The sequence below is a fragment of the Sinocyclocheilus rhinocerous genome, unplaced genomic scaffold, assembly GCF_001515625.1.
Source record: "Sinocyclocheilus rhinocerous isolate Xijiao unplaced genomic scaffold, SAMN03320098_v1.1 scaffold1152, whole genome shotgun sequence".
In the NCBI taxonomy this organism is placed as follows: domain Eukaryota; kingdom Metazoa; phylum Chordata; class Actinopteri; order Cypriniformes; family Cyprinidae; genus Sinocyclocheilus; species Sinocyclocheilus rhinocerous.
This window is the reverse complement of record NW_015625590.1, coordinates 1390329-1407798: the sequence shown is the minus strand read 5'-3', so window position 1 is coordinate 1407798 and position 17470 is coordinate 1390329. Positions and strand designations below refer to the sequence as shown.

The 17470-nt window shown below is 35.7% G+C and overlaps 1 long non-coding RNA gene across 1 annotated transcript in view; it reads left to right on the top strand.

Annotated features, from left to right (window-relative positions):
* Positions 1 to 7629: 7629 nt before the first annotated feature.
* LOC107756525 (uncharacterized) overlaps positions 7630 to 17470 on the top strand; it is a 20901-nt gene continuing 11060 nt past the window's right edge. The window contains exon 1 of the long non-coding RNA XR_001641826.1: positions 7630 to 7705. This is a non-coding gene — a long non-coding RNA (uncharacterized LOC107756525). The remainder of the gene's footprint in view (positions 7706 to 17470) is intronic.

Here is a 17470-nt window from a genome sequence, read left to right as displayed (position 1 = left end):
GAAACTTAAGTACTGTACCTTCAGCTACATTTGCTCTGTTGCAATATCACTGACCTCAGCTATGAAGGTGGCTTTTGATAGACAGTCTGCATCTTTTCCTCTGACCAAAGACATATGGAATATCAGATATGCATTTAAATGTATTTTTTCAAACCCCTTTTTTCCCCCTTTCTGACTCAGACAAAATTCTCCTTTGACATAATACAAGGATCTGTGCGGTTAGGAGACAGGCGCAAGCTACCTAAAGCCCTTTAATAAATGGCTGTTGCTGTTCACGCTGACACCACAGGACTCGGGTGGCATGGAGCTGCCTGTTCTGTATTTTAAATGAGGTACTTTTTTTATCTCGACTACATACTCTTCCTGGAGTAAAGCAATTCAGATGTTTAGCTCAAAATTAGGCATCAAGAGCTGATGCAGCTGTAACGATTTATATGCAATATGTTGATGCGTCAGCAGCGGTTACTGTTAAATAACAATTCTAATATAACAATAATAATGGAAGTAAGTGATTTTTGGTGCTTGCATCTCAAATCACTCAGAAAAAATGTATCTAGCCTTATGTTAAGTGCTCACTGTGTCAAGCACTAGAAAGTGAAAATGAGATCTTAAATGAACTTTAATGGCTAATTTTGCCTTTGGGAGCAGAATCATATGGTTTCGAGAGCCAATTATTGAGGCTTTTTATCTTAAACACCTCAGATGCTAAAGCAATTTTGGGCTAGTAATTATGCAGATTAAGCTTAAATAGCTGTTCAGTTATAATACACCTGTATTGCTGTTATTTGTATAAAGTAGGTACAAATGACGGCCACCATCCCATGTTCTAAGAGAGAATTATACAATACACTGTAGCTAATAGCAGTCTAATGCAGTCTGTGTGGAAGCACCATTTAAAAAGTGAAAACTCAAGTGTTTTCTGATTAATGGTGCTACAGTATCTCCATTTTTCCCCCCACGCTTGACTAAAGCCATTGAAGTCAATTAATTTTAAATGCAGTCTGTTGAATGAAGACTGAGAATGACATCACTGAGACAGCTTGATTTTGCAGTACATAATGATTATATATATTTGTAATTGGTATCTAAAGGGATAGTTCACCCATTAGATAACAGTCATTCTGTCATTATTTACTCACCCTTATGTCGTTTCAAACCTGTATGACTTTCTTGTGTGAATCACAAAAGGTGTATTTTTTAAATATAATTGTAACAGTTGTTTTCAATTCAGGCACAATGAATGGGGTCTGAAGCTCTCAGGTCAAGTCAAGACAAGTCACCTTTATTTATGTAGCGCTTTATACAATACAGATATTAATACAATACAATCAGTATTAAACAGGGAAATAGTGTGTCGATAATGCAAGAGGACAATAGTAAACACTAAATTTTTCAGTTAAAGTCAGTTCGTTATTGATTAACAGACTAATAAAAATGACAAAACATAAAATTACTAAAACATTGTGTCAGAATACTTAAAGGGGTCATATGATGCTGCTAAAAAGAACATTATTTTGTGTATTTGGTGTAATGAAATGTGTTTATGCGGTTTAAAGTAAAATAAAGAATATCTCTTTGGATTTGATACTTTAGTCTTTGCAACTTTACAGATCTTCTTTATGCACCAAGAGCTTGTAACACTCCAAAGAGAAAGGAAAAATTGAAATCGCATCATATGACCCCTTTAAACTATAGACCACAAGTCACATGAACCATTTTTGAAGGTTGAAAGCCAAAATCCCCATTCATTGAAATTGCATGGAAAAGAGTCTATTGAATTAAGAGTCTAAATGTCTACTACAATTCTTCAAATTTCTCAGTTTGCATTCCATGGAAGAAATACAGTTTTTTTTGGAACTGTGAGTAATTGATTGCAGAATTGTCATTTACATTATTTTATTGAGGCTGACTGAACTCCCACCCTTCTTATTCATCTCGAATTTATTTTGTATTTCAGTGTGTGAGACTGTGGTCAGGAGATGGATGCACCGAGTGAAATAGCTCACGCTGATGGATCAATACAAACATCTCTGTTGACAAGGATGAATGTGAATATAAAACCCACACATTACAATGAATCACTTCTGATATCTGAGCAGTGTAGTCTCCCTACTGAGACAGTTTGGTTATTTTAGGGTGATATTTGTATCAAAACAGATTAGCAAAAATTTCAAAAGAGATGAGCTGTGCTCTGCATGCTTAAATGTCCCCTGTGATGATCGCAATACAGTGAACAGACAGGGATCAATGCTGACTGTTATTAGGATAATTAGCTTTTGTCAGAGTCGTGAACAGATACTTTATGGGCCAATTATTCAATACCTGCCTATTTTATGTATGAAAACACCTCAGATAGTCAATTAATTACAGCTTTTTTCTTCTTCTTGTTGTTGCATTAAGAGTACATTTGTTTCAAAAGGATAACCCGTAACGTTTTGTAAAGTATGCTTTTTTATTTTTAGAATAATTATATTTATAATTATAAACATATTAATTTATAAATCAATCAATTACTATTTTGTTCAATATGTTCTCTAAAGTTTGGGGTCAGTACAATTTTTTATTATTTATTTAAAAGAAATTAAGAATTTTAGTCAGCTGGATATATTAAATTGATCAAAACTGACAGTAAAATACATTTAATTAAAAAAAGAAAAATCTGATAGTTTCTGTTCTTTTGAACTTTGTAATAGTCAAAGAATCTTGAGGAAAAAATGTATCCCAGTTTCCACAAAAAATATTAACCAGCTCAAATGTTTTCAACATTGGTAATAATCAAGACATTTTTCTTGAGCTTCTTCCAAAAGAAGAAGATCAAATAAATTGCAAATAAACTGCAATATATTAAAGAAAACAGTTATTTTAAAATGTAATATTATTTCAGAGTAATACTGTTTTCACTGTGTTTTTATTAAATAAATGCAGCGTTCTCATTCAAAAAATCTTACTGACCCCACAATTTTCAACAGTAATGTATCTTCAATTACTTGATTAGCAAGTTGGATGTAACAAAATTTTTTTATTTATGAATCATTATGACTAACTGGAAAAGAACTAGATTGTAAGAGTCATTTGTGCGCAAATCAGACATTGCGGCTTGCTTTGTTTGTTGATGAACGTTTGCAGGACAACCTCTGTGATGCATAGCAGTCTATTTTCGTAGTATCGTTAATTTCATATTTACCTGCCCCTAAATGTCACATAAAAATGAGCAGACTGTGTTTTGGCTCTTTTATATGTCACTCATATGCCCCCTCACACTCTATCTGAATAGACAATTCTTGGCCAGAATTTGCACCAGATTTAATGCCAAATATCTTTGTCTGTCTTGTCTCAGACTGTCTTGTCGCACTGGGACTGAAGAGAGTACTGTGAGTTTATGAGAGCTGCCAGTATGCAATAATAATTCCCAGAACTGCCAGTATTGTCACCTATACCTGTCTGGCCTCGTGCTGACATAGTCCAACAGGGCACATCACATCCTCAGTCAGCTATGAGAACGTTTTTGCACCCAGCGGAGCACTCAATCACATCAGAACAGGCCTACTGACACCAAAGCCACCATAACTCTCTTCAGAACAAGATGCTTTTACTCCGGTCCTGCAGTCACGCTCGTCCAGGACTCCACTAAGATTCAGTGCATGTTCCTGCTCTCCACAGTCCACACACACGCACAGATCAGTCTCTTGGCTAATGAGTCGTGGAGCTCTTGTGGAGCGATCGAGAATCCCAGCTATACCTCCACTCATCCCGCTGATCGCGAGAGGTGGAGGGGAGGGTCAGCTTCTCGGGGTCTGAAACACAGCCAAGTCTTTTCATTACAAAAAGTGGTCTGAGTCTCCGCTCTTAGGCCGACTCACTCATTTCTGTCCGCTGAAGAGCCATTACGGTGATTGAGGTTAATTGCGTAAATATTTCAGTTGGCCCGGCACAATGTATTTTGTCATTGCAGCACCAAAATAGAAAATTACACAGAGCTTGTTTGTTTATTCCTGAAATAAAGAAAACTCATTGTGGTGCTGCCATGAATCTCGATTCGTACCCACGCTTCCTGATTTGTAAGTGACATTCGAAATTTCTTTGCTACAGGCTGAATGTGGCATTACTGAATCATTTTCCAAGTCGGCAATATGTTGTTGCTCGCTGGGAACATTTCCAGCGCAGGCTTCATCAGTGTGGCCAATTCATCACATTCCTGCCGTTCTCTTCAACAAAAAACATAGATTACAACCTACAGCCTGTACATAAAGGAACCAGGTCAAGGACCAACATGATGGATGGGGTACATTTAAAACATTGTTTACAGCCACCCACTTCCAAGCTTTTTCAATGACAAACAAATCTTGAAGTCCCCTGACAGATATCCACTGCTGCTTAATTGATTAGCTGTTTCTCTCACCCGAACGGAGGAGGGCTAAATTAAAGAGTGGTTGTGTTTTCCTAAGTGACACAGGCACTTTGTCAGTGAAAGGTTATTGGCTTCTTTCCCATCCTCATGACCTGCCAGTGCAATCCGACGGGGAGCCTCCGAATCCAGCTTCTAATAATTCCTTCTTGGCAGTTTTAAGCAGGATCAGTGACTGAGGAGCTTGTGCGGAGGGGGCAGCTGTTAGAGCGAAGTCATTTAGATTCTGATCACATGCTGGATTTACCTCCCCCTGTGCAATAACACAGATAACCCCTGCTTGTTTGTGCTGTTTGGGTAAATGGCATAGCCTATTTTTTGTCACATGCTCTGGAAAATGAAGAGACACATTTTAGAACACCGTTTTTATTGACATCCAGTTAGTGTTGAACTTAGTTGGTGGCAGCTTCTTGGGCTTTTTGCTATTGTGAAGGATTGTGGGCTAATAATATGAATTCTGAAAGCTGTTTTTGACTCAGACATGCTCAGTACAACCTAGTGTATTTGTACCAATACCTATCTGAAGTCATAGCAAACATTTAAAATTTTTTGATGAACTGTCATATTCATGTGAATAGATATCCATTTATATTTAAATAATATTATTAGTGTTGTACTAATTGAGCACTGTTATTTTGATATTAGTTATTTGTACATATTTTTTCTCTTTCTTTTTTTTTTAATAAAAAAAGTAATACTTTTATCCAGCATTAAATTTATCAAAAGTGACAGTAAAAACATTTTATAATGTTACAACATATTTGTATTTCAAATAATTGCTGTTCATTAAAATTTTCTTTTCACCAAAAAAAAAAAAAAAGAAGCTAAATATTAAGGAGCAATATACTTTTTAACATTGATAATAAGAATAAGTGTTTTTACCAAAGACTGGAGTAAGAGCTGAAAATTCAGCTTTATATATTAATATTTTATATATTAAAATAGAAAATAATTATTTTCAGTTGTAATGATATTTTATTTTTACTTTGTTTGCAGCCTTGATGAGAATAAGAGGCTTCTTAAACATTTAAAAAAAATATCTTATCAACCCCAAACCTTTGAACGGCAGTGTGTATATAAGAATATTATTATTTTTATTTTCTATTATATTTTATTTTGCATATAATATGTGTTTGCATGTGTGTGTAAGAGAGTATGTGTAAGATAAACTCTTCTGGGTTGTCGCCAGCTGGTTGTTATGCTTAAGTGTTCCTCAGGTGAGCGACAGCTTTGCCAGTCCCATATGGCTCTGTTCAGTCCGATTCTGTCAGGAGCGCAAAAGAGCTGTGAATGGTTTTGCAGTACTTCTTGGCAGCTGTTCCTCTCATGTGGGAGTTGTCATTGCTATACTATGCAGTTAATTAGGAAATAATATCAACCCTTCCTAGTATGTTGGTTTAATATATTTATTTATTGTGTTTTTTTAACTAATATATTTATTCATTTATTTATTTTCTGTCTCAATATATCTATTTAAAATCCCAACAGAACTTTTACATCCTTCTGCATTCAGCTAATAGGTAATATATTTAAAGGTAATTGGACTTTTCTGGAAATCAAGCAGGTCATCTGGCCTAGTCGAAGAGAGGGGAAAAGAATGGCATAATTACACCCATCTGCCTCAACGTGCCACCCTCAAACCCCTCCAAGTGGGCAGAAGAAAAATCGGAAACCAAGGTCAAATAATACACAGAATTGTGGAAAGCTAGCGAATGAAAAGAAAAGGGCTCAGCATGGGGGCTCTGACTCACTCTGACAGAATAGAAAATTGCATGTAATATGCCTCCAACTTGAGCTTCCTGGCAGTGAATCATGTTAGAAGATTTGTTCCTCATCCCTCACAGCATCAATTAAGTGACGTTGAGAGATTCGGCTTGAATCACATGATGACCAAACAGCATTAAAGAATGATAGAAATGTAACTGTAGGGTTAATGGGGGGGTCGTTTCTATTTATGCAACGATAGATTTAAAGATAACAGTTCTCTCAATCCACTGATGGTGAAATCAATTTAACTCTAACACACCGCATACATGTTTATTTTGCCAGTCATGATACAGGTCACAGCATTCACACTGTGCAGCAGTCTGCACAAGCAGAAAGGTGCTACGTCGCAGACTATCGCCACTGAACTCAAGCATATGTTTTAAATATTCAGTAAATGTGACTGAATCTAGATGATTTTTAGGCATTTTGGTTTGCGTTTCATGTATAATGACCTTTTAGATGTAAATGTGGTTCCTCTTCTCATGTAAATTCATTTTTATTGATGATGAAGTTTGAAATCATTCTCAATTTAGTTTCTATTGTGATACAGGAAATGCTGTCATTTTAAAGGAATAGTTCACCCAAAAATGAAAATTTGCTGAAAATGCATCCTCTGCAGTGAATGGGTGCTCTCAGAATGATAGACCAAACATCACAATAATCCACAAGTAATCCACACGACTCCAGTCCATCAGTTAACATGTAGTAAAGTGAAAGGCTGCATTTTTGTCCGTCATTAAGGCGTTTTAACTGTAAACTGTTTTAACTGTATACTGTACTGTATGACTCCATCCGCTGTTGTTCTCTCACATCAAAATCCACCAACATAAGTGTTTTCGCTTGGTGCTTGATCTGTGCATATTTCTCTTCTGATTCTGACACTTTTTCACCGGAGAAAGCAATATGAATAGAGTACTAACATTTTAGTTGGAAACAATGCTTTGAAGTTAAAACATCTTGATAGATTTGTTTACTACAAAAACGCAGCTTTACATTTCAAAAGACATTAATTGATTGACTGGATTCATGTGGACTACTTGTGGATTATTGTGTTGTTTTTATCAGCTGTTTGGACTCTCATTCTGACGGCACCCATTCACTACAGAGGATCCATTGGTCAGCAAGTGATGTAATGCTAAATTTCTCCAAATCTGTTCCAATGAAGAAACAAACTCATCTACACCTTGGACGGCCTGAGGTTGAGTAAATTTTCAGTTATTATTTTTGGATGAACTATTCCTTTAATCAGAAGTGGAAAGTAACAAATTACATTAACCCCGTCGTATTCTGCTGAATTTGAAATCAAAGGAAATGAAGTGAACCCCTGGACATATTTAAGCTCTATTATGCAATGTAAGCTGTGTTTGCCTATATAGGGAGACCAAACTAGCAGCTTATAAAATCTCGACATCAACCCTGCGCAAGCATGTATAGGTAAGGTATACTTGCATTGTTGCATTGGTGGTTAAAATGAAGCTTTGACAGTTTAGCAACAGGTTTTGCACAAATTAGCCAAAAAGACAGTGGTGCAGGGTGTGCGATATATATCGTCTGCGATAATATCGTAATTGTTGTGTTTTATCGATGCGCGATTTGACATTAGCAGTATTTTGCCAAAAATCAAACAAAACACTCCTACAGAGTGCAATGAAGTCTAGTAGACTAGACTAGTGCGCGCGCATTTAGAGTGCGTTCTTTCACTGCGTGATTCAGTCTGTTAAAAGGCATTTAGAATGATCACAAAATTCAAGATATAGGGGCAGATATCTAAGATATTTTGCTCTATTTCTACAACAAAAATAATTCCAAACACAGCCACCATAGCACAGTTTTGCGTCTCTGACCAACATGACGGTGTTTCGTTCCTGAATGAATCAACCGTTTAAATGATTCGGTTCAATCGCAATGACTCACTTATTAACAGTGACTTGCTGACACCTACTGGCGGTTTTAATTTCATATTTAAAGTATCTTTATCTTTTTTCTTATCATTTCAGATGAGTATTCAACATTTTATGTCTTATATATCAAAACATTATTTCTGCATTAGTATCTGCAGGTTAAATGCATCATGTCGTGCATTAAACAGTGTGTAAATACATCTAAATGCCACTTCCATTGAAGCTTGTTTCCTCTGCATTGATTGATACTGATTTAATTTGCCTGATTACTGCAAATGTCTTATTATTCTAAATAACTGATTCCTTTAATTCTGGTACTTTTACTTGTACTTAAGGAAAATTTAATTAATGTAATGGTACTTTTACTTGAGTAGAATATTTTCGTACTCTTTCCACCTCTGCCTTTAATGCAGTGTGTAGTTGCACTGCAGCTTATGCACTTCTTATGTACAGTGTGAAACAGGCCTAAGATGTACTGAGTTCACAGAAATATGTTGTTCACAAATTCCCCTCTGCCTCAAAGAAGTGCAATAATATCAACAAAGTTAAGCTGTCAAGAAAGTGTTTGAATGTTTCTTCATTCACAGTTTGGCTTGAAGGTACAGTGCCTTTCTCTGAGCATTGAGTGCGTGTTTGTGTGAGTGTGAAAATGGAACAGAGTAACCTTATAGAATGACACACTTTTCATGGTATTGCCCTCCACTGAGGTCCACTGAGTGGCATGCATGCTCATCGCATCACTTCCTGCTCACTAGTTCATGTCAAACTATTTTGAGGGGGCATTTGCTTGTTCATCTCCCTTTCTGCTTCTGCTGCATTGAATCAAATATGTTTGAGTGATTCTACATTTAAGGGCACTTTTAACTACTTCAACACAATGGTTGTGTTTGGTCTACACAACCATTCAAAAGTTTGGGGTTGTTTTTTATGTGCAGGCGACAATGGCAAAGAACATAAACTCCATCAGTGACAAAAATTTATAAAAAAAACAAAAAAAACAGGCTTAGTTGGTTTGTCAGTTCTCCTCTGGCAGACGAACCAACATGGTGTGGATCAATTCCAGGTCTGCATCACAAGTCAGAATTTTGGATTGGTATAGCATTTAGAATTTTCATCCAGTTCCTTCTGCTTGAAGGTTGGGATACATCACATGGTAACCTCGGAATTAGGATGAAACAGGCAGACTAATATAAACGTGGATGCCATTCTTGGAACATTGGGTGTTAGGGGACGTGTTCCCAGTTCAAGCTGGCATAAATTATGCAGCCTAACAATCCTTAAATGGTTTTTGAATTATAGAAATGATAGAAATTATATAATATATTATAATTAAATATTTCAATATATTAAAAATAAAACATATTTCTGCATTTTTTGTGGAAACCGTGATACATTTTTTTTCCAGGATTCTTTGAAAAAAAAAAAAAAGAATAATAAATAAATAAATGTCATGATCATATTTGATCACTTTTGATAAATTTAATGTATCCTTGCTATTAAAAAAACGTTAAAAACTGTTTTGGCAGTGTATGTCAAGATTTATCAGATTTTTTTATAATGCAACTAAGCTAGCAGTCAGTTGACTGAACTTATAATACAAAACGATGCTTTTGGAATTAAAATTAAAATGTACAGTTTAAAATTTGCAAATGTAAATTTGTAATTATAAAAATATAAAAATGAGTTAATTAAAAATATTAAATAGACAATAAAAGTTTGAAGTTATTATAATCAATCCTTAAAACCTGATTTTTAAAAAATATATTTCATACCCTAATTGGAGAGTAATTTATTTATTGAGCAAATGTGCAAATGTGTTTATTTAGTTTAGAACCTATTTTCACTATAAATCACAACCCAAAAACCATAATGTCAATAAAGCCCATAGTCTATGAATATATATCAATAATTTGGTGTTTATTTGTCATACGCAAAGCTCTCAATCTTTGTGTATGGATCTGGCTCTTGTGCAGCTGAGAGCTTTTGAGAGGGCCAAGTGAAGTCAATCAGATGCAGTGGATGTCAACAGCTGGATGATTCTTCCTAATGAGTAACATCAGGTGCCCTCTATGTTTGAATAGAGGGACATCATAATATCAACAGCTTTTGACAGTTAATCTTGCCATCTAACCTGAATGGGTCTCACTGTTTGAGTTTAAGAGCTGTTTGTCTCTTTGATAAAAAGGTTAAAACAATTAAAACATCAAACATGATGGATTGATATCTATGATGATACTGATATTAATAATTTGGGGGAATATATTTAGTTTTATGTTGGTTTAACATTTATGGAAGTCCATTTCCACCACATAAAAATATTTTAAACTATTTAGCTTTGTCTTTTTGTCATAATTTCGACTTCAATTTCGAATTCAATATCATCTTATTAGCTCATATTTTTTACTTTTTAGCTCATAATTAAAAAATTTTTTACCTCATAATTATGACTTTGTAGCTTTTTTTAGCTTTGTCTTGTCATAATTTTGACTTGCGTAACATCTTTTTCTTTTGCTTATAATTATTACTTAGTATCTCTTAATATTGACTTTTTGTGTAACAATTATGATTTGCCTTAAATGTCTTATGTAGATTCAAAAAAAAAATTGTTCTCTTTTTTTATAGTGCGTTTATCCATCCATAAATCGTTCAGTTTGTCTTGTTCATAGAGAATAGAGTAAATACACCAAGTAGAGAGACATTTTACACATCCATCAACTTTTGAAGTCTTTTCCTGTCAAAGCTGTGTCTGCAGTTGTGTCCACACTGTGAAAAATGACACTGTCTGGATGAATAAAATGGGTTGATTTCATTGTCCATACCAGGAGATTTAATGGTTTTCTGTAACAAAGCTAAATGATGCTTCTCTACTCTCTCTCTCTCTGTCTCTCTCCGTCTGTGCGCATTCTGCAACCTTTCATACGCCTTCTATAATGCGGCATTGTGTTGTTTGCATCTCGGTGGGACCTTGTCCTGGAGGCAGTCGTGGCCTAATGGTTAGACAGTCGGACTTGTAACCCAAAGGTCGCGGTTTTGATTCCCGGTACTGGCAGGGATTGTAGGTGGGGGGAGTGAATGACCAGCGCTCTCTTCCACCCTCAATACCACAACTGAGGTGAGACCCTTGAGCAAAGCACAGAACCCCCAACTGCTCCCTGGGTGCCGCAGCACATGGCTGCCCACTATTCCGGGTGTGTGTTCACTGTGTGTGTGTGGGTGTTCACTACTCACTGCTGTGTGGGTGCACTTGGATGGGTTAAATGCAGAGCACAAATTTGACAGACACAATACTTGGCAAAGCACAGAACCCCCAACTGCTCCCTGGGTGCCGCAGCACATGGCTGCCCACTATTCCGGGTGTGTGTTCACTGTGTGTGTGTGGGTGTTCACTACTCACTGCTGTGTGGGTGCACTTGGATGGGTTAAATGCAGAGCACAAATTCCAAGTATGGGACACAATGCTTGTCCACACGTCACTTTCACTTTTTTTCACTTTCAACAGATGTGTGCTTGTATACACTTATAGCTGTGTGTAAGCATGCATGTTTTTCACCACATAATTATATTAACACATTGTGTAGGATGTGTAGATTTAATAAGCTTCTTGTCTAAGGCAGCAGTTAATCTCATCAGGGTATTTGTACATACAGCCTTATAGGTAATTATCTTACTTCTTCATTTTGTTTACTTAGAAAGAGAGTTGTAGTCTATTACCACATAATTTGATTTTAGTTGTGTAATATTGTTTTTTTTTTTATTAAAATGTTAGTGTTTCAAAGAAGCACTCAGGCAAGTTTATTATTGAGGCAACTGCAAAGTCATTGTCAGTGCTGATGGCATCAACAAAACAAGGATGTTAGCATAACTAAACCTGGGCTTTAACTAATATTTTTATTCACTGAATTATTTTCACATTTATTATTTTCATTATTACAAAACTTTGACCTTGAGCCTAACTTCTCATAAAACCATTTAACAGTTTATAAAGAAAAAAAAAAACTTTGGATGACTGCAGTATGCTAAGTGTAAGTAATAAAGCAATGTTTATCTGTGTGTGTGTGTGTGTGTGTGTGTGTGTGTGTGTCTGTCTATAGACAGACAGACAGATATACTGTATATTTAGACAGACAGACAGACAGACAGACAGATAGATAGATAGATAGATAGATAGATAGATAGAGATTTGAATGATTCAGTTGAATGAATGAATAATTAAATGACTCACTTATAAATACAAACACTTCCTGAATGAAATATAGTTGTTCCTGAACGAATCAGTGCTTTCAGTTGAATCAGCTGAATTAATCATTTAATGAGTCATGCATTAAGATGTTTACTTGTCGCCACCTACTTGATAAACAATGTAATTTTCAGAAAGAATGGAAAAACACCAATACAGAATACAGAATTAAGGTTCAGAGAAAGTGAACAGGTAATTTTTGGGAAACAAAGTGTGTAAATTAAGTACAAATTTAGGTGACATTTCAGACAAATCTTTTTTTTTTTTAATCTGTTTGCAGGGTCTATGCTGAAAAAAAAAAAAAGATTTACTTTGAAACACTCAGAAATTGCTAGTAAATTGTACAATTACAAAGAAACAGCAGGTAACACATTGAAATGTGAAATTATTAAGTAGAAAGGCCGAAATAGTATGTTCTTATAAAACAACTCCTAAAATCTTTGTTCTAACTAAAAATCATTTTTACAGTGCATTAGAACCTGTCACATAATCAATAAAAGTTGTCTTGACAAACAGTATTTGTTACAGATTAAGTTAAATATTGATGTAAGCCTATATACAGTATAAAAATAAATTGTTTATTATAATTCTGTTTCATATTACTCACATTGAATTTGAATTTAAAAAGCATTCCCAAACCAGTTCCAAATGGCATACAACACATATCTTATATATACTTATGATCTAAGATATACAATTATTAAGAAAATGCAGCTGGATAAATGTATTTCTGATATTTTGCTGTGAAAAAAGCTAGAGGCCTCCCATCTATTAACTGATATATTATATAGAGTCTTTGTAACTGTAATCGTATCCAGCATTTTTTGGTATGATTCATATCTGTAAGATCACCCAAGATCATGTTGACCCCTTAAGCGTAAACACCCTACCACACAGTAAAAAGAAACTGAGTCCTCATTGGATTTGATTGCTTATCTACTGCGGAACTGAAACACAACCCTCGCTCCCTTTTTTTTCTTTCTCTGAGACAGTTGTGGTTGTATGCTTTGCTTAGGTGCCTTTGGGCGCCTGTGCTTGATCTTCAGTGGTTCACTGAGAACTTGTTATGACTGCACTTTGTTCCCCTGCCTCTCGTTTGCCACGTTTTCCCTTGGCTGCTTCGAAACTTGCAGTAATGGTAATTCGTCAGTCACGACTGACGTAACGTCGAACGTGACTGACTGAAAGGGAACGAATGCTAACGCGCTGCAGATGCGCTGCACTCGCGGTTTTAGAATAAAAGCGAACGATCAGATTAATCAGATTAGGTTGATAGATAATATCAGAAATATGGTGGGAATTAAGTTATATTTTATCTCGTGAAGAGGCAAAGCCTCAAAGAAGATTATCAATTCAAACCTATCCTATGCATTATGTTACCGCTACCTCTCAGCACTCTGAATTTAAATGAAGTTTCTAGGCAATTATTATTCATTGGATTGCAGGACATTTAAACACCTTATTAGAATGTGCATAAAATCAGACTTAAGGGAGAGCGTGGAAACTGTGTTATTTTACAGATTATGGAGCTGATTTGGCAATTGTTGCAGGTATTGTGGTTAGATGTGTCGGAGCATTGCGAACAATGCCCGATGATAGCGTGCTGCTATTTCCATAACAATGATGCATAAAAACATTCCTCCTGAGAAATCAGTTCATTTGTTCATCACTGTCAGACTTGATGTACGTTGCGGGTGTGTTTTTCTGAAATGAGGGAATGAAAGTATCGCTTAACAAACCATAAATCTCTGCAGTCCTGGCCAAATTAAAAGTAATAAGGCTGTCTGTGTGTGTGTGTGTGTGTGTGTGTGTGTGTGTGTGTGTGTGTGTGAGTGTGTGTGTGTATGGGTGGATGGATGGATGGATGGATGGATGGATGGATAGATAGATAGATAGATATGTTTACTTTTCACCACCTTCTAAATGATGTAATTTTACATGTAATTTAGATGTAAGTGTCTCTGAAAAAAACACCAATACACAGACTGAAACATACAAAATGTCAGTTTCTTGGCTTGATAAAACAATTAATTTTATGACTAAGATTAACGTTTTTTTGTTTTTGGTTATTTCAGCTAGTCATTATTTGACATTTAATTTTACATTTGGAGACTTTTGTTTATTTCAGTAATTTGTTACAATATTTATGTTCTGAGAGAAAGATGTGATTTTGTCTGACAACTTTATGTATATTTTCCATTTACATTACAAATGGAAACAGATGATGACTGGGTTTCTATCTGTGAATGATCAGGGATATCTAACAGACTGAAATCAAAGTTATTCCTGTGACATCATGTTAATATTCAAATTAGTACTATATCTTCTCTTCCATTGGGATAACAATCTGTTGTGTGAGAAATGACTGGAGTCATAAACTTCAAGTTTCTGTATTGGCACATTTTTTAATGACAAATCAGTAAAATAGCTTTATATGTAATAGTTGGGTTGTGTGTAGTGACACTGAACATTTTTTTATTTATTTTTTGTCAGCCAATTTATAAGGATATGCTTTTCCCCCCCCATGCCCTTCAGAATGGCTGAAATGTAAAAATATCACTTCAATTGTAGAAATGACTGGAGTCATAAACTTCAAGTTTCTGTATTGGCACATTTTTTAATGACAAATCAGTAAAATAGCTTTATATGTAATAGTTGGGTTGTGTGTAGTGACACTGAACATTTTTTTATTTATTTTTTGTCAGCCAATTTATAAGGATATGCTTTTTTCCCCTCCATGCCCTTCAGAATGGCTGAAATGTAAAAATATCACTTCATTGTGAAATCATTTTAAGGCTACAGTACGTCTGCACACAACTGTGGGTTTCGGCTGGTGTTTAGTTCTGAGAAGAGTACAAGTTAGTCATGGTGTACTGTTGTAGCACCAAGGGCATGTTCTGTAGCAGAACCAAATCTTTTTCCACTCTACAACGATTATTTTAGTTTTTCAGAGAAACGTCCTTGTGCTTATTCAGGAAATCTTCTGTAAATGTTATTAAAAACAGATGCGGGTTAGAGCTTTATATATTCCATTAGCATAATGATAGAACAGCATTTGAATTCTGTGTATGTGCTATATGAGCCTGTTCACTTTAAAATGCATAAGGCATGTTGGAAATGAAAGCCATTTCAATGCTAATGTGACGCGAAGTCTGGTGCTGAGGGTAAAATGCCATCTGTATGGCTGCATCAATATGCCTCTCAGTTTCAGCCTTGGTGAAAGGACGAAAATTCTTATATCAAGGGTCCATCTGTTCAATCAGAGCAATTAGTTTATGTAAACTGTACGTCACCTGGCTGAGTTTGACCTGGGCTGATTAGATCTGGGAGGTCGGGAAGGTTGATGAAGCAGCGAGACACACACACACACACACACACACACAGACAGAGAGAAGCCTTGAAGAGCATAAGTGAGGATATTGCTTGCATGCAGTAATCTCTCTGGTTGTTTGTATCTGGGTTGAAAGCCTGTTTACATGCTTATTCACATCATTGACTGCATCACTGGGTAGTTGATGCATAATGCATTTAAGAATACTTTATCAATCTTTTTTTGATAAAACTTTTTTTATCTAGATTTGAGAATAAAATGTAAATGAATGTCTAAGGGAAAATGTATATTTTACCTGCTTTTCAACATTTTTAAATCACCATTTTACCTAGTTCGGTGCCGTCAGAATGAGAGTTCAAACAGCTGATAAAAACATCACATAATCTACACAACCCCAGTCCACCAATTAACACCTTGTGAAGTGAAAATCTCCCTGTTTGTACAAAACAAATCCATCATTAAGGCATTTTAACTTTAAACTGTTGCTTCCAGCTAAATATGAGTCCATAATCCATAATAACGCTTCCTCTGGTGAAAAAAATCCATCCCCTGATGTCCTCGACATATTGGTATTTGCCTGTAAACAGTGCTTGATCTGTGCATATTTCTCTCCTGATTCAGACGATATGACTTTCACTGGAGAAAGCAATATTATGGATAGAGGACTTGTATTTAAAAACGTCTTGAAGGATTGTTGATTACAAACACAGATTTTCACTTCACAAGATGTTAATTGCTGGACTGGAGATGAGTGGATTACTTGTGGATTATTGTGATGTTTTTATCAGCTGTTTGGACTCTCATTTTGACGGTACCCATTCACTGCAGAGGATCCACTGGTGAGCAAATGATGTGCTCACATTGCTCAGTAAACGATGAAGTAGTAATTCAAGATATTTCAGTCTCTCAGGAATTTGGCGGATTTATTTTCCTCTGAATATCTTACGAGCAAGTCTTTGAAACATTCAAGTGACTTAATGCTCTCAAACATCTTTTGTCACCACTACTGAGAAAATGAAAAAAGTCACCCTTTTGCTTTATGAATTTTATTCATTGTGTTTTCACAACAGCAGTAAAACCTTGGGGGCCGGCCCCTCACCTTAGCATCCGCGCAAGTGAATAGCAGTCACAGGGTCTGACCTACGTCAAGAGAGTTTATGAAAATCAAAAAAAGCAAAAAAAAATGCCCTGTTTCTTTGCCCAAGGACGGCAGAAAAATAACCTATTTGCTGCTGTGGAAAGTTCAGCAAACAATTCATGAATTAACTGGATTTTTTGTTCATGGAATGAGGCATTAGAACATGAACACAACTGTGCGTGCAAACACACACACACAAGACATGGGCAACCGCACACTACTTTACACATATTAATGTAGCGCATGTGTGCACCGTATACTGCAGCGATCTACAAGATATGCACGGAAATAAAATTCTGTTTCATTTAGACATTAATCTGTCACAGTTCTCCAGGCAAGACACAATGACCTCAGCACCAAGCCTGCAGGAAATCACAGTGGGGGCGCAATGGATTTCATTTATAATTCATACGGGGTGCACAGCATTTTATTCTCCATAGCAGAGACTTATAGAACCAACCTAAAGCAAAATCTGATATATTTCATTAAACCTTATATATGGCTCATTAATTATACTTCTATTAAGCTCTCTGATGTATATCTCTTTTCAGGAATCCTTAGGGGCCAAAAAATGTCATGGGTGCCAAAGAAATTTAACAATTTATAGTTAATAAAGGCTTAAAGGGATAGTTCACCTAGAAATGAAAATTCAAGAAAAATCATTTACTCATGTCATCGTATGATTTTTTTT